Source organism: Aquila chrysaetos, chromosome 7, assembly GCF_900496995.4.
Source record: "Aquila chrysaetos chrysaetos chromosome 7, bAquChr1.4, whole genome shotgun sequence".
NCBI classification, from domain to species: domain Eukaryota; kingdom Metazoa; phylum Chordata; class Aves; order Accipitriformes; family Accipitridae; genus Aquila; species Aquila chrysaetos.
In genome coordinates this window covers 30,129,752-30,146,198 of record NC_044010.1, presented here as the reverse complement: position 1 = coordinate 30,146,198, position 16,447 = coordinate 30,129,752, and the positions used below count along the sequence as shown (strand labels likewise).

Genomic DNA, 16,447 nt, shown 5'->3' with positions numbered 1-16,447 from the left:
CTGTGTTGGAGGGAATCCCTTTCTTTTTCCACTGCAAATGAATTGCTATCCGGTCGGTTCTCCTTTTTATGGAAGAAGGTTCGCTTCAAAAGTCTAAAAGTATAAATTCTCTATCTGATATTTGACTTGAGTGGGTAGCACTGCTAAAAAATTAATGGAATGAAATAGCCTGGATGATGATTTCTCTAATGATATGAAGAAATCTTATATTCTTCTTTTCTTTTTAATTGCCTGGTGAGCTTTCTTCTTAACTATCCATATATCTATCTATCTCATTTCTCTTTTTCCTTTGCATCCAATTCCCTCAAATCCTCGTGCTTGTAGTTGGGTTAGCAACTTACTCTGCCAGCACTGGCATTGCTTTTAGAGATCTGACTGGGCCAGCTGCTGACGTGTTTAATACGGCTCTGTACGTTTGATGTTTGTGCTGATAACCTCAGGCAGTTTGGGATGCTTCAACTATATAGAAATGGAGCTAAAATAAAAAGTTTTTATACTTGAAGACAGTTTTCTGCACAGGAGGTAACAGCGATTTCCGATCTTTTTTTTTCCTGGTGTGTTGGTGTGTCTTGGTTGCCCACTGCCACACCACAAGCAGCTGTGTTGGCTTTGCTGCCGGTCCCCACCGGAATTGAAGCGGACCCATGCCGGGTGTCCGAAAGCCATCCAAGGCAGCCCCGGGTACCTCTGTGACAGGCGGCATGGACTGGGATGGCCACAGCATTGCTGCTGCCCTCAGCCCACCCCTGGGTGCCCTGGCATGAAGGGTGGCAGGCAGTACTCCCATGGGGAGCAAGGGGCAGTGTGGCCCCTTGTGGGTGCTCCTGGAGAGGGGTGGTACTCAGCCCAGAAAGGGGAGAAGAGGCAACATCTCTGCCTTTATGAGGTTACCCACTTCCTTCTACTCATGTGCATGCACAGATTTTTTTCCAAGGAGTAATGAGGACAGGGCAGAGGCAGATTTTACTCTGGAACAGTGTTTTATATCACTTTGCAACAGCGTTTATTTCCCGTGGGCAAAACCAAATGGTAAATACCTTTTAGATTGCAAAGAAACATTAATTACTGTAGCATATTCTTCTCTGGCTCAACTCTTGCTGTTTTAAAAGCCTAGGTACAGCATTTTCCATAGCTTGGATTTGTTTGTGTGTGAAGTCAGAATTGTATAAATAAAACAAAAATGTTTTCCGGCAAAATGTTTTCCCTTAAATAAGTACTGTCTGTAGCTGGGTAAAAATAAGTAGTGTCTTTGTTGAATTTCTTTTTCTTCTTTGAAGTTTTTTTTCATATACTACACCTAATTGGCAATTTCCAATATTATTCTTTGTAATTGTTTTGTGGTCATTATCTGCTCTGGTTTGGAAAGGCTCATTAGGAAGGAAAGCATTTGATCCCCAGCTGAAGAGTGGTATTTATGATGTGTTATGTGTTCTTGGTTTGGTGAGGGTGGTTTGCAGAAGGTGTTTTTGCTGCTTCAGGTCCTGTCACTACCAAAAGTGGTACTGATGACAAAATTGCTTTTTCCCTGTCTACTGTGCTTGAGCAGTTTGTGTATGTGCTGCTTGTGAATGGTGGACTGTCTTGGATTTTGGCTTTCTGAGTTGGAAGGCAGGTGGCTCTGCTGCACCTCCCTTTCTTCTGGAGGACCTGACCCAAGGCTTGGGGCAGAAATTAGGATGGCAGCGCTATTACTGTGTTTGGACCAAACAGGGAGCTCAGTGGGTCCCTGAGCAAATGGGAGTCCACGTGGTTGGGATTATCTGGTATTAAATGAAATGACAAACATGCAAACAAAATCCGGGTGTTCTGCCTGTCACTTACTACTTGCACATCTTAAAGGCTTATGCTGTGCCATGGCAGGTCTGAGGACTGTATGGCATATCCATGTGTGGCCATGTTTGTAAGTAGTCCTATTAGGTTGTTAGGTTTGCGCACCGGGAATGAGGTGAGGATGTGTTTTGCAGGAGTGGGGTCTGATTTAAACCAGGCTTCACAAAACAGTGCTTTGCAGAAAGAGCTGTATTGACAAGGGAGCGTGGAAACATCTCACTTCTTCCCCGCTGCCTCCTGGGAGCAGGCAGATACCCAGCAAGCAGACTGGTTTGGTGTCTCTGGCTGAGGAAGAGGCTAAGGAAGGAGCTGAGGCAGTCCTTGCAAGAGGGCTGCTTGGAAGGCATGCCCTGGCCCTGCTGCGGTGGGGATCTGCCTGCGTGGCTAGGGGACAGGGCCAGCACTTGCCTAGAGTGGCTCTCTGGAGACAGGGGCTGGGGTCTGTGTTTGTGCAATGTGGGCACCTGGGATGTGGCTGCAACTCTTGGAGTCTTCAAGAGGAGGTATGCCTACAAATAATAATAGGGCTGCCTTTGGAGGGGCTTTTCGCTTTCCTCAGTGTTGCAGTGACCTTTATATGCAGTACACCTTTCGAGGTATGCCTCAGTTTTTCACTTTTCACACTTGTGTCCTTATTGTATAGCATCTTTTTGCTGGCATCAATTTGCGCCACCTCTTGTATAAAATTACGGAGTTCATTCCAACCAAAAACCAAGAGCTTCATTCAGCTCCACTGTGGTCAGCCAGGTCGCTGGAGCCATGTCATATTGGAGATACAGAGATAAGCTCCTTTGGGTATGGCACTGAAATACCAACTGCAGTCATGCTGAGATTTGGGCATCTGCTTAACTCTTACGCTTGTGGTGTGTAAATATAGACCATGCATAAATATGTAAAGCCAAGCAATGCCTTGGCCTCTGCAGGACTTAAACCATCAAACGCGATCTGGAATAGCCTGAACTGAAATGGGAAAAGTAACTATGTTTTCATTGTATCTAATGGATATGTTGCAAGAAACAAACTGTGGGATTTAAAAACTGGCTATTCCACAACATTTGCATTTCTTTTGGCGCTCAGTTACATACCTCTGCATGTGTGACTGTAGGCATTTTGGAAACGCTAGCCTCTGAACTGTGTTTATGGAGCAGCTACCCATCAGGAATTGACCCAGGGTCCTAGAGAGCTAAAGGCATGAATTACGACAGCCTGTGAGACGTGGATCCTTAATTGAGGTTCTGCATCCTTCATGCGTCAGTGGCAGAAGGGGACTTACCAGTTGGTTAGATTCACAAAGACAGCGGGTTCATGGAGATGGGTGCACGAGGAATAGAGACCAGACGGAGCAGTTCTTCTCGTTCCTGCTATCCACATTCTCAATCTTTTCAGAGCCTGCTTTTTCAGCAACAAACATGCCCATGCTGTTAGTTGGCTTGGTGGTTTTTGTCTTGCCAAGTGAAGAAGTGATCCTGAAAGGCTCCTGTGGGGTACTGCGAGGAGCTTCCCCCTGTTCCCTCTGTAAGGAAAAGTGCATACTGTTAACACAGGCATCAACTCAGCCCCCGCTGATTTCAGCAAGATGTGAGGGTGCTCGGGGTAGGGGGCAAATCTAGCCTTAAAACTTCCCTGTAGTTTGTGCATTGTTATTTTTGGCTGCACAGAATCGGAAAGGTCACATATATTAACCTTTTCTTCTTTGCTTAATTTTGACATGGCTATTACCCTTTCTGCAATCTGGCTGCCTGGCTGAGTATGCTAATGTCTCGGGACACATCTGTTTTCTGGTCTCCTTGAGTAACTGTATACAGACCGTCTTCCTGCCATCGTCTCAGCCTAAATATCCCTTTGCAACTGGGCAAACCAGTAGCTGAATATAAGGAGAAAAAGATCTTTTTACTCTCGTAATGGATTCTGATACTAACTGCATCGGTGGGCTATCGGGGATGGGAGGAATTTGCCTTTGAAACTGTCATCATCATCCCCATCACTGATTCAGGTGCTGCTTTGCCATTGCAACAAGAAGCAAAAAAACTTTCCAGAATCTTCCCCTTCTGAGTTAATGAGAAAATGTTCATGGTGTAGTATGCGTTACAGTATTTACAGCAGGGCTTTGCTGTAAATACAAGGCTGAATTCAATGGTGGCGTTGATCTGCAGCTTGCTCATCCCATCTCCCTCCCTGACTCTCAGCCCCTCAAGTGAATTATGCCTTGTGTTCAGTGCAGGGCCATCTGTTTCCCTGTATGTTCTCTCTTTTGCTGCAGCCTGATTTGAATGGAAAGGTGAGTCTAAATACATATGACGAGGAGCAGCTCTTTTGTTCTTCAGACAGCTTGTTTTCTAGCAGAGGAACCAAGTGATAAACGCTGGATTTTTAGCTGTCTTGCAAATGTGCTCCTAATGCAAGAGTCCAGGGGATTATTGGGAGCAGTACTGAGGGGCACCCGAGTTTTGGGATTAATTTGGCACCTCAGACATAAAAGTCTCTTGTGACTGGGCCTGAGCAGCTTTTCAAAGATGCTGAAATCTGTGTTATGACCTAAAGCTACTGCCAGATAGCCCCCACCCACACGTCTTCCTGATTCACGCAGCGGAGAGAGCTGTTGCTGCTATCTAGGTTTTTCTGTGCTATCTCCTTTTACACTCTAAGTGGTAATTTAATTTCCACATTTAGAGACCTTAATTAATTATGAATAAAATAATTTGTATGAATTTTAGAGCTGAAGGGTGATGGATTAATGGCTCTCTGCTGACGTGAGGCTGCTTTACCAGAAGGGATTCAGCACAGGAGTGGCTGCGCCAGCTCTGCCCCATTCTGCCCCATGTGCATCCCTGCAACATGGGGTGGGAGGAAAGGAGGAGGATTTCCATACCCTGGCATCCTGCGGAGGCTGGCACTAGGGAGTGGACAAGGAAAATGCTAGCGACCATGTGGTGAGATGTTCAGGGAGCCAGACTGCTTGAAACCACTCTTGGTAGGGTTGATTCTCACGAAGGGTTCATTTCCACCTGCGCACCCTGAGTTGTGTGGGTGCAGGAGCATCCAGGACTACAGAAGGCAGGGTCTGGCACACAGGGTGCAGATGAAAGGAGGAGTTGTTATCTCTGGCAACAGCGTGGGCTTTGACTGGCCCGAGACACCTGGAGCAGCATGCATCTCCGTCTCTGCCATGCTATAGAAGTGGTCTTGTGCACTCCTGTTTATTTTCTGCTCTCTTTTGTGGGTCCTCCTGCCTGCCTCCTCTGCTGCCTCAAGCCCCCGGCAGACTCAATCACCTGGTGCTTGCTCGTGTCGAGTAGGTCAAGGGTCCCCTTGATGGTTGGTTTTAATAGATCTGATGAAGAAGGAATTTGGTTCCAAATGCATATTGTCATATTTTATGCATGGTCCTTCCTGTCCAATGGAGTAGAGCACTGTGCAGATCAGCTCTGGTTGTTTCTCTTTGTGCTTTTTTTCTTTTTTTCTTTTTTCTTCTTTCTTTTGGGATCGCGGAGTTTGCTGAAACTTTTAGGCTTGGTCCCCAGGTCTCCGTACAGGCAAAACTTCCGGTGATCTTAGCAGTCACCTCTGCTTTTGGCTCGATGCCACTTGCTTGATGCCTGTGAACATCAATCATTTAACAACTGCAGCATTTATCAGGTGCTACTCAAATAGCTGTCTTCCTCCAAGAAGTGCTCTGCATTTTGGAGCTCTGTACAGTTCTGTCTTTCTTTTGTTACCTTTCTGCAGAGGCCAGTGGGCCTAAAATTACTTCTGCTGTCTGTCTCCTGGCTCCCGAGCAGCAGTGCCTGTTTGATGCCTGCATGCACACACATATTGCACTGTCCTGCTCTCCCTGCCCAGTCCTTTTTATTCTCGGGGACAGGCAGGGTAGAGCTGAGTCCAGGTTTTGTACTCCAGGCACTCCTAGGACCGAAAGGGGTTGTTTTCTTTTCCTAGAAGCTTTGCTTGCAAAAGTGAACAACGAGCAATCCAACTCCTAGCAGTTTTATTTGGCAAAGTTTCCTACTCTGGGTCATCTCTAGCTCTTCCTCTGCAGAACCAGTGGAAACATTATTGTTTAATCCCAGCAGCCTTCCCGAAGTCACTGGTTTTGTGTTTCTGGCTCGTCACCTTCCCATGTGCTGTGGGTCTTTATCTCCAGTTAAAGATATGTCCTGCTGGGTGATGCCTTGGCTTTGGATGCAGGTCGGGTGTTGCGCAAGGTCTGTCTGTCTGGAGGGCAGATTGCCATAAACAAGCTTCAGTATTTTTTCATGAAACAATACTTAAACTTCCAGGGGTCAGCTGGAGGTGATGGTATCATGTTGCTTGGAGTGACTGACAAGGCAGTGACAAAGCTTTATGCTGCATAACTTGTTCTAGTATTCTAGTATCACCAAGTGCGATAAACAACTTGCTCGGACCCTGAGAGCAGCAGCGAAAGCAAGCTGGGTTAAGGTTTTAAGTCCGTTGTAATGAGCTATCAAAAAATAGTCTAAACAGAAGTGGTCAAATCACTCATGGGGCCCCCTGGTTTTGTATGACTTCTTCATGCTTAATCATTTATTTTCTAAGCTAATAATTTCATAGCATTTCTTTCACAAGGTTATAGAACAGAGGCTAAGTGAAACAAATGCCAAGTGTTTGCTGAGCGTGTGGGTGAATGTGGTGGTGTAGGCTGATGTACTACACATCCCTGCCTGTAGGCTTCAGCTGGTGCTCAGGGGGGTGAAAATCCACCTATGGTGAAGATGGGGCCAGTCATAGGACTTCCCCATCAGTCTCCCCACTGCCCTGGCCCACCCAGCAGGAGGGGGGACACTTGTCAGGGGGAAGACTCAGCAATGGGGAGCCCTTTTTCTGTCCCACTGCCCTGTTGTGTGTCTGGCCAGAGCCTCACTGGGCGATGCCCACCAGCTCTGTTGGGTGGGTGCTCTGCTCAGGGTCCCTTTCTGTTTTATTGCTCTGACCTCTTGATCCTCATACCTCTGCTTTTTTTGCATGTGTTGTCCCTGGCAATCATCTGGTTGCCCAAATATTTATCTCCTCCTTTACAAAATACAACTTACATTGTTCTTTAACCCATCTCTGTTATTCCTAAAACCTTGGTATTTCAGCCCAGGCTACTTTTAATGAGAAGAAGATTCCTGATAGTAGAGAGAGGCACAAGCTGGAAACCTTTACTGTTTTTGTGTGTATTTACCCCAGTACTTGTTGGGCTAGGCTGATCTTAAAGTTTTCTTCAAGGTTTAAAGAAAAAAAAAGGCACGTTTGCATAAATATATTGAACTGATACACAGTCTATTCTGAAAACGAGACACGTTCAGCTACTTGAGTATCCACTGGCATATAGCCACAGCCTCTCTTACTGAATTGCTCTGCTGCATTGTGAACCTGATCATAAAGGTCTAATTTACAGTAGTTACACTAGTAACTATATTTACTACTGTAAACTACACTAGTAGGTTATATTTGAAAAAAAAAAAAACAAACAAAAAAACCCCAGAACTTCAGAGCTTTCCTGTCTGCATGTTCCTCCTGAATCCTGCAACTTTTCCAGTTCCTTCTTGACAATTAATGCAGTTGCTCAGTCTTGCTTCTATTTAAATCTGTAACATTTTAACCACTGGTTTCTATAGGACAAAAATCAAGTGTCTTTAACTAATAATGACATACCATAGTGGTTGTTAATGAGATGGTGATACATGAGTAAAATACCAAGATGAGAAGGTTGCGTTTCTCTGAGACGACATAACACAGTAAGTGTTGCTCTTCTTTTTCAGGGTGTTTTTTCAAAAAAGAAAAAGGGAGGAAAAAAATAGAGATGGGGCAGCATTCACAGTCCTCCCTGTGCCATCCATGTCCCATCCAACCTAGTTTGCCAGAAAGAGAAAAGTCCTGGAGTTACGAGGTCCCTCCTGATACATCCCAAGGAGTGCGGCAGCCTTGTGGGTGCGAGAGCCCCAGCCTGCCGAAGGGAGCAGCAGAAATAATTTGGCTGTGTGATGCGCTGCTCGTCAGGCCCACAATTGGGTGCTGGCAGGGTGTGTGTGCCAGTGTACTTGCTGGTGGGGGAGCTGGGAAGGGAAGCTTGCGGGGCAGCACAGACTCAGAAACACAGGCTGGGTGATTTCTACCCTCTACTTGATTAATTCTACCTGATTATTTGTAATCATTGGTCTATAGAAAGTCCCCGCTCTCCTGGCTGGGAGAGTGAAAGCTAATGGGAATATAATTAAAGAACAGCGTGGTTTTCCCTAATAAAACCCCGTGTGTGTTTCTGAAGGCTGTTCTTGTTCAGCGTGGTCCTTCGGGTGCCTGCAAGCGCTGGTCTGGAGGATGTCACCTGTCACCCGTGGGCTCCGTTTGAGCTGCGGATGTTCGGGCTCACCACCCCCGTGGGGCTGGTAGGTGGGCACAGCAGAGTGTCTGCTCTCATCCATGCTGGGTTGCAGCCCTTGCACCTCCCAGACGCGGGTGCGACTCCCCAGCAGGGCGAGGGTCTGGCTCCTCATCTTTATCTTCTTGTGCTGGCGATTGCACGGGAGTTTGTTCAGAAGCAGAAGGCAATTAATGTTGCAGGTCAGGAGGTGTTAAGAGCTGTGTTGAGGCTGCAGCAAGGCTTCTTTAAGGGGTTTTCATATGTAGCAAAGGGGCGCTGAATATTATTACGCTTTTGATAGAGGCGCGGGTTAGTCTCGCTTCCTACACTTCCACATGCACCTCGAATCTGTCCGCAATGGTCTCAATACTCACTTTGTTGACTTTTGGCCATTTCTAAACTAGCTTTAAAAAGTATCTGGAGCAAAAATGGGTCGCTTAGCAACCCGCTCCTGCCGAGGGCTGCTGGAGAATGGGTCAGCGATTAACAATTATGTACAATTGAGGTTAAAAATGCAGGGCAGTCTGCAACATCGCTGCTCTGATGGCTGGAATATTTCAGCGTTACGATGTTGGGATTTATGGTGGTGGTAAGTAAATTTGTGCCAGTTGTAGTTCTGACCTCATGAACATGATGATTAAAGACTTTAGTGTTAAGAAATTGGACTGAATTCTCTTTTCTTTACCGGTATATTACAAAAAAGCATTAAATAACCATCGGATGAGTAACATAGGCATGATCTATGTTTTACATATATTTTTTTTTCCCAAGGCTCTGGGCCTTCCCCTGGCCATGTGACTTCCCAGATGAACAGAAATAGAGCTGCACGGGAGAGTGGAAAATGCAGAGTCTAGCTATAGAGCAGAAATGTGGAGGGAAGGTGGGTTTCTGGTTTTGGTCATGTACCTGAATGTTGATGCACTGTTCTTCCAAGCAAGGAAACAACAAATGCCACATGAGCTTGATGAATATATTTTTCTGAGCCTTATTTTGGCAACATCATCGTTTTCCTAAGTCCTTGGTGGTTTTTTGGTTTCTGGATGAAGAGATCCTTGGCAGCTTTTTCTCCTTTCACAGAGTAGAAAAGGAGGTGGCTTGGTTGTGATTTCATTTACCCCAATAAATGTCCCAGTACTTATCATTTCTGCAGGAACATACAGTGAAAATATCAATCATTAAAACAGCACTCCATCTCTTCAATGTTTTTATAACTCTGGCAGTAAAATCAAGGTTGTTTTGCCAAGTCATTTACTTTCATTGTCTAATCAATTTCTAAAGGCTCTTGCCTATTTGCTTCTTAGTTTAATTAACCCTTCTTTTCAGCCTTATCCCACCTTAGTTGTCATCCCAAACTTGAGAAATAAGGATCAGCTGACAGCGCCTCTTCAGCAGTTACGGAAAGCGCTGAATTCCAGGAGCCCTGACTGGAGGTGATTTATATTCCTAAAAACTAATCTTCCATCACTGTCCGAAGCTGACAATGTCATGGGCAACTGAGCAGCTCTTTTTTCCTACACTCCCTTGACCTTTTTTTTTTCTTTTTTTTTTTTTTACCCCTGCTTCCACTGAACAGGCTTATTCCCTGCCAACTTGAAAAATACATATTTATTTTTAAAAGAGCCCTTTCAGGCTAATATTACTTATCACCTTACCTGCTACCACTGGTCCAGGAGAAAAATGATCTTAATGCCCCTTTCCACAAGACTAAGAGGATGTCTTAATGAATGCTTTCCTTTCTTGGTTTTGATCATTAAACATACTTTACCATTGTCGGCTCTTTATGGCTTCGGACTAAGTGGCAAAATCCATACTTGAGACTTTGCAGATGCTTTTAAGTGTCATTAAGGATCATTAATATGCAGAGCAATGCCACACAACAGAGGCTGCTAGGGTAGGAAATGAGACCCATCATCTGTTGTTAGAGCTGCAGGATGACTTTAGGTCAGTTACTGGGACTGGATGTGGGCAAGGGTTCCTCGTTGGTATACTGAGAGTGTGGGGGTGGAATGGGCATGGAAGAAGGCAAACCTGAACAGCTTTAGGGTTCCTCCCATCCTTGTACTGCAGTGTTGATTTGGAGCATCTTTTGAATCCCGTAGCTCTTGCAGTCATTCCAATGTCTCCTAACTACAGAAAGACTATGCCCAAACTTGATAGCTTGGACTACATTTGTATAAATTGAATTAACACACGGTTTCAAGCTATGTACCGCCTGCTTCCACAGGCCAAAGATTTTTTTTCCTTCCTTCCTGGCTTCTTGATTAGTGTCTTAATTTCTGTCTTCTGAGGCTTTTCCTGGTTTTGCTTGTTTGTTTGCCACTAGCGATTAGTTTCTACACCCACCTACCTGAGGCAGGCGGTTGCATGGGCAGTGCTTGCACTTGTTTGTGCTGGTATCGGTACACTCGGGCAATTTTGCTGCCGGATTGAATTGGCAGTGACCACTGCTCACTGCCCCATGCCCATGCATGGCAGCCAGTTGTGTGCTCAGCCTCATCCTAGGATGAGATGGGAGTTTTAATCCAACAAAATCCCTCTGTATTGGAAGGAAATTGAATGCTGCCACTGCTGCCTGCCATGTTTCCTGCTTGCTTTCAGTGGTACATCATAGTTTATGAAGGCTTTCCATCTTCTGCAGTACAGGCCCAGTTTTTTGTCAGGCAAGGACTTTGTGGCTTGCAGCTTAGGCTCCCTGGGGGTGCTTGCGATGAAAGGTCTGCTGCCCATTTACCTGTAGCTATAAGATGCTTGCTTGATAGCTGGCATGAGCTTTCTGCCTTTCTTCCCTTGCACTGAAAGGCCTGGGAGTATCAGGGCTGGGGGTGGCAGGGAGCAGGAGTGTTTCCTGTGGTCTGTTGTGGCTTGGCAAGGAAGGCAGACCAGCTGAACAGCGAATTATATATTTCTTCTTTATTTACTTAAAGAGCGTTTCTCCACCTTGGAAAGTTCAAAAGATTATTCTGTGTGCTGGTTTCTGATACCGAACAAGCTGGAAATGTTAGTGGTTATGATAATGTTGCTTCTGGCTCTCATGGCGTTCACTTTTGAGAAATAAAAACGGTTTTAATGTGCTTGGCGTGGGAGCTTTGGTTTGAAATGAATACTGTCAGCCATATTAAAAAGATGATAAATTACACTGGAAAAACGTGTGTTCGTTTCTAGTAGCAGCACTAGGGTTATGCCGCAAATAGAGTAAAAGCAGAATTATTTAAAATGCAGGTGTTTGCCCCTCCTGGCTCTTACCATGCTGTGCTGTACTGCTCTTTGCATGTGTTGTCCCATGGTTGCTTTTTGCTGGTGGTGAAGCCAGCTCACTGTGCGGTGGCTCCTGCTCACGTGGGGCACTGCCATGCGTGGCAGCAGGGGTTGCCATGCTATCCCGTGTGGCCTTTCCCCAGGCTCCCTGCTCTCTGCTGTGCTGTGGGGGGTTCCCCAGGCATCCTCAGCACATGGGCCCTCTTGGCGTTGCCACGTCGGACTTGGCTTTGCACCTGCAGTGGCAAAAGCCCTGCCTCCAGGCAGAGGGATGCCTCTGAGAAGGCCGCACCCGGGCTACTGGCTGCTGCCCTGGAGTCCTGCTTTTTGGGCTACTCTTGCCTGTTGCTGGTTGCTTTATGTGCTCATTAAAAGCAGTGGGAATTCGCAGGTAAAAGGGAAGATAGAAAATGTAACCCAGGGTAAGCTCTAATAGATTTGTAGATGAAAACCAACTTGACATATTTCTGTATTTGGGATTTATAATCTAATCATTCCTTCACTTGCACAGCAGGGACTGAAACAGCATGTAGTTATTTACATATAGGGAACATTAAACAGCCACCTCTTTAAACCATATGTGAACATAAAATCCAACAACCACTGCTGAGTAATGGGTATCTGTGAAAGATGAGAATAAGAATAAAGCAGAAACAAACATAATGAAAAGGTATTATTGCAAGAAGTAGCTGTGACAGCGGCATATTATATCCCTATACTGAAGTGAAAATGGGACCCTGTAAATCTGTATCCTCTTGCCTTTTGAATTAACACTATATACATTGAACACGTGCAGATGGTTTGCCTTGTATTCCTCTGTAGTTGTAGTGAGCTGGTGTGGGGGCTTGTGATGTCTTACCACTTTGCCATAAGGAACTAGAGAATGGCATGCCCATCGGTCCAGGCTGCTCGGACTTGTTGTCATTGCTCCTTTGGGGCAGTTGTGATCCCTCAGAAGCCTGAAACCTTTTTTTAATTTACCGTCAGCTAACTTAGGGGCTGACTTGGTTGCTCAGGGTACTAACCTCCCAGCCAGTGTAATGCCTGCCTGTCCTTTGAGATTGTCATGGTTTAACCCCAGCCAGCAGCTAAGCACCATGCAGCCGCTCACTCACTTCCCCCCCCCCCCCCCCCCCCCAGTGGGATGGGGGAGAAAATTGGGAAAAGAAGTAAAACTTGTGGGTTGAGATAAGAACGGTTTAATAGAACAGAAAAGAAGAAACTAATCATGATAATGATAACACTTATAAAATGACAACAGCAATAATAAAAGGATTGGAATGTACAAATGATGCGCAGTGCAATTGCTCACCACCCGCTGATCGACACCCAGCTAGTCCCCGAGTGGCGATCCCCTGCCCCCACTCCCCCCAGTTTATATACTGGGCATGATGTCACATGGTATGGAATACCCTGTTGGCCGGTTTGGGTCAGCTGCCCTGGCTCTGTCCTGTGCCAACTTCTTGTGCCCCCCCAGCTTTCTTGCTGGCTGGGCATGAGAAGCTGAAAAATCCTTGACTTTAGACTAAACACTACTTAGCAACAACTGAAAACATCAGTGTTATCAACATTCTTCTCATACTGAACTCAAAACATAGCACCTACCAGCTACTAGGAAGACAATTAACTCTATCCCAGCTGAAACCAGGACAGAGATACAGTGCCAGGTAGCTGGCTCCCGAAACAGCTGTGGTCCTGCAGGAATTAGGATTAATTCGTTCAGGTGCTGAGACACACTCCCGTGACTGTATTGCCTGGACTGTGATGCTGCCCGAAGTGCTGACATGGGCACCTTGGCTTTACCATAGTTACTGTGGATACTTGACAACTCCCGTGGCTATTGTCAGGTTGCTGCAATGTAAGGGTATGTGCTTTGGATGTTTTAGTTTTGAGATTGGCAAAAGGGATTAGGGGCTGTTAGTGGTCTTTCCTTCCTCTTTTGGAGAAAAATGTATGGAGGGGCATCCTCTTTGGAGAAATCATGGCTGTCTGTATCATATGAAATAAATACATGTAGAGGCTTTCCCTAAAATACTATGTTTTTATGCATTCTTTCCATTGGTTGCATAGTTTCTTGACATATACTGCCTACTCTCCTGTCCTTTTCCAGTTCTAATGCTAATTAGGAACAGGAACTTGAAAATAATTCCCCCATAAAGAGGAGGCATCCCCAAATGGGTGCAACTGTATCCTGCAGAAGCCATGCTTATCCCATAGGCATGTTTTGATGGTAGGTCTAGATACTGGGGTCTCAGCATGCGGGTTAGATACAGAGAGCTGTTAGTTCTAAGTGAGAAATGCGTTCCCTCCTGATCGATAAATGCGCATCTGAATTTCCTCATTGCTGAAGTCCTCTGCAGTACTGGTGATGGTGATCCTCGGAAGAGTAACTTTTGTTGGTTTTTAGAATAAAAGGAGAAGCTAATTTCTGTGATACGGGGGGATAAGACAGTAGGTTTCTGTCACAGAACTAAACCACTGCTTCCTACTACTAAAATACTGTTTCTATGGCATTTTAACAAAATACTGTCCTTTGCATCTCCCTTGTCTTTTAACCTTCTGCATTCCTGTGCCTTGAAGGGAGGGTGATGAAAAATGTGGATAGCGGGAGGCTTAAGAAATTTTTTGTTCGCAAATCCCCACTATTTTTAAGTAGGGTTTTAGAAATTGCAACTGTATTTTAATTTGGTTTGTCAAAGTATAATTACCGCGAATGAGGTAAGAAACTAATTTAAACACAGCAAGTATAGTGGAGAATCCAATTTTCAAAAATCAGTGAAAATGTAATTGGAGTCATTAAGTGCTGACTTCATTAATTAAGAGTCGGTTTTTGACGTTTCAAGCTTGCATTGCTAATTGTCCGTGGAGAGGGTAGAAAAATATTTTGTTCGCTGCAAAATTGGTCACTCCCTAGACCTGCGTAGCCGATGGCGTGAACACTGCCTGGTGGCTTGGGCGAAGCCACAGCGTTCAAGATTTGCTTCCTCAGGTCCCAAGCCCCTTGTCCCTCCCTGCCTGCTGCTGCGCACAGCGAGGGACATGTGGGAGCACGTTTTGGGGCCGCCCTGTGTGCTGGGGCCCGTGCTCCCTGCTGTGTGGGAGGCTGGCGCTGCCTCTGCTATTAGCTGGGCAACCCCTCATGCTGGGGCTCGGAGGAGCCCCTGGGGGCTGTACCCTGTGCTGGGGCACTGTTGGGGTGGAAGAACCTGTCTGTGGCTGGGCAGCCATGGGCTTCAGCTGCTCCTTGTCTGGTCTCGGCCAGGGAGGGCAATTCGGCTGCCCCTGGGTCTTCTCTGGCCCAGAGGAGCCCCTGGCGTAGGAGCTGGACCAGTGCAGGATCTGCTCTGTCTCAAAACGGGGCCTGGCCACGCTCAGCCAAGGTTTTGGTAGCTTGGCGAACGGCTACCAAGAGGCATTGCTTCATTGCCAGATGATGCCGTGCAGTGTCGTGTCACAGAATACAGAGCAAAAGTGAGTCCTTTATGATAGTTTTCAGGAGAAGGATTTTACTGAGTCAGAGATGGATGCCCAGCTCCTTAACCTATCTTGCTTTCAAACTTTGATCTTGGATTGCAGGTCCATCTTGATAAAATAAGTGGATCTCTCTGCAGACTTAAGGTGCTGTTAAAGTTATTAATAAAAGAAATCAGTCATAGAACTGTATCCTCGTCACTTCTTGTTTGCAAAATTGTCTCTAAGTAGTCAGGATGTTATGCATTTTTAACTCCCGCAGTTCAACCAAGATGCTCAGCACGCTTTTGTTATGATAATGGAGAAACCATAAAAAAACCTGACATGCTGATAGTTATCATCATATAAAACAAGCCTTATGTTTACTTTCCTATTAAAAATGCTAATTTATAATTAAGCAATGGCATTTGCAAGGCTTTTTTTCTTTCATTTTGTTGTTTTCCAAAACCCCAGATAATGCTGCTGTTTGGGCCTCCAGCATGGAAGCTGATGTGATAGTTTTTGTGCTTTTGAGCTTTCACACCCACAAACAAATCCATCGGCAGCTGCGATCTCTTGCACTGTGTTTGAGTTTATAATTATCTTACAGCCCAGCGGAAGCCAGAACTCGGCTAGGAAGTTGCTTAAAACATGTTTTTAAAACTTTGGCTGTGCTCATTTCTTAGGTGTGTGAAAACCACCAGCAGTTAAACATTTGTTTTAAACAGAAAGCCCCTTTTTGCAGTTGTAGTGTTTTTCACAGTGCCTTGCAAAATTGCGTTTCCCTTCTCTTCCCAGGGGTTCTGACCTTTAAAGCTGAATGGGTGGTTTCTCTTGTACTTGTTCATGTTTGTGCTAGATGTGGGGCATCCTCTGAAAAGCACGCGATACTCTTTGCCGTTGGGCACCTGGTGGGTTGGGCAGCTGGGGGTGGGCACCTCAAGGGAGCACTCGTGGGAGTAGCCTCTGCCACCCAGCTGTGTTCAGAAGGCATCATCTTCGTGTCCCTCCCCTGTCCCTTTGCAGCCATGTGGTTTTCTGGATGACGCGCTTGGAGTACCTGGCAATGGCTGAATGCAGTGCTACAAAAGCCAGAGAAGTGCCTTAAATAGCTAGAACAGGTTGGAGAAATCACGCCAAGCTTTATTGACTAGGCTGGCTAGAGACGACTGTCTCCGCTGCCTGGTCTTCCATACACCCAGCGAGCAGCTCTTGTGTTTAGTGACGGGGGATTTCCAGGCTGGAATGTGAGCTGGGCTTTCGGTAGGTTGTTCTCCCCCTCTCCCAGGCGCTGGGCACCCAGCTAAGCTCCTGCTCGCAGCTGCGGATTAGGGGAGTAATGAGGATATGCTTTGCTTTAGGCATAATTTCTTTCCTGTTACTTTTCCCTTCCCCATTTCCTTTTGTTTTATTTCTTTAGACAGCCTGTGTTGCTGCCTAATTGGATTACTAGGTCACTTACTGACTAACTGTGGGCTGTACATGATTGGGACCGGTCCCTGAGGCTTAGCAGTTTGGGGGGCTGATGTAGGCTGGCAGCCTGCTAAGCCG

General features: G+C 45.9%; 1 protein-coding gene across 2 annotated transcripts in view; it reads left to right on the top strand.

Annotated features, from left to right (window-relative positions):
* Positions 1–16,447, top strand: part of TIAM1 (TIAM Rac1 associated GEF 1) — a 194,023-nt gene that overhangs the window by 20,626 nt on the left and 156,950 nt on the right. The gene's annotated exons all lie outside the window — the stretch shown is intronic.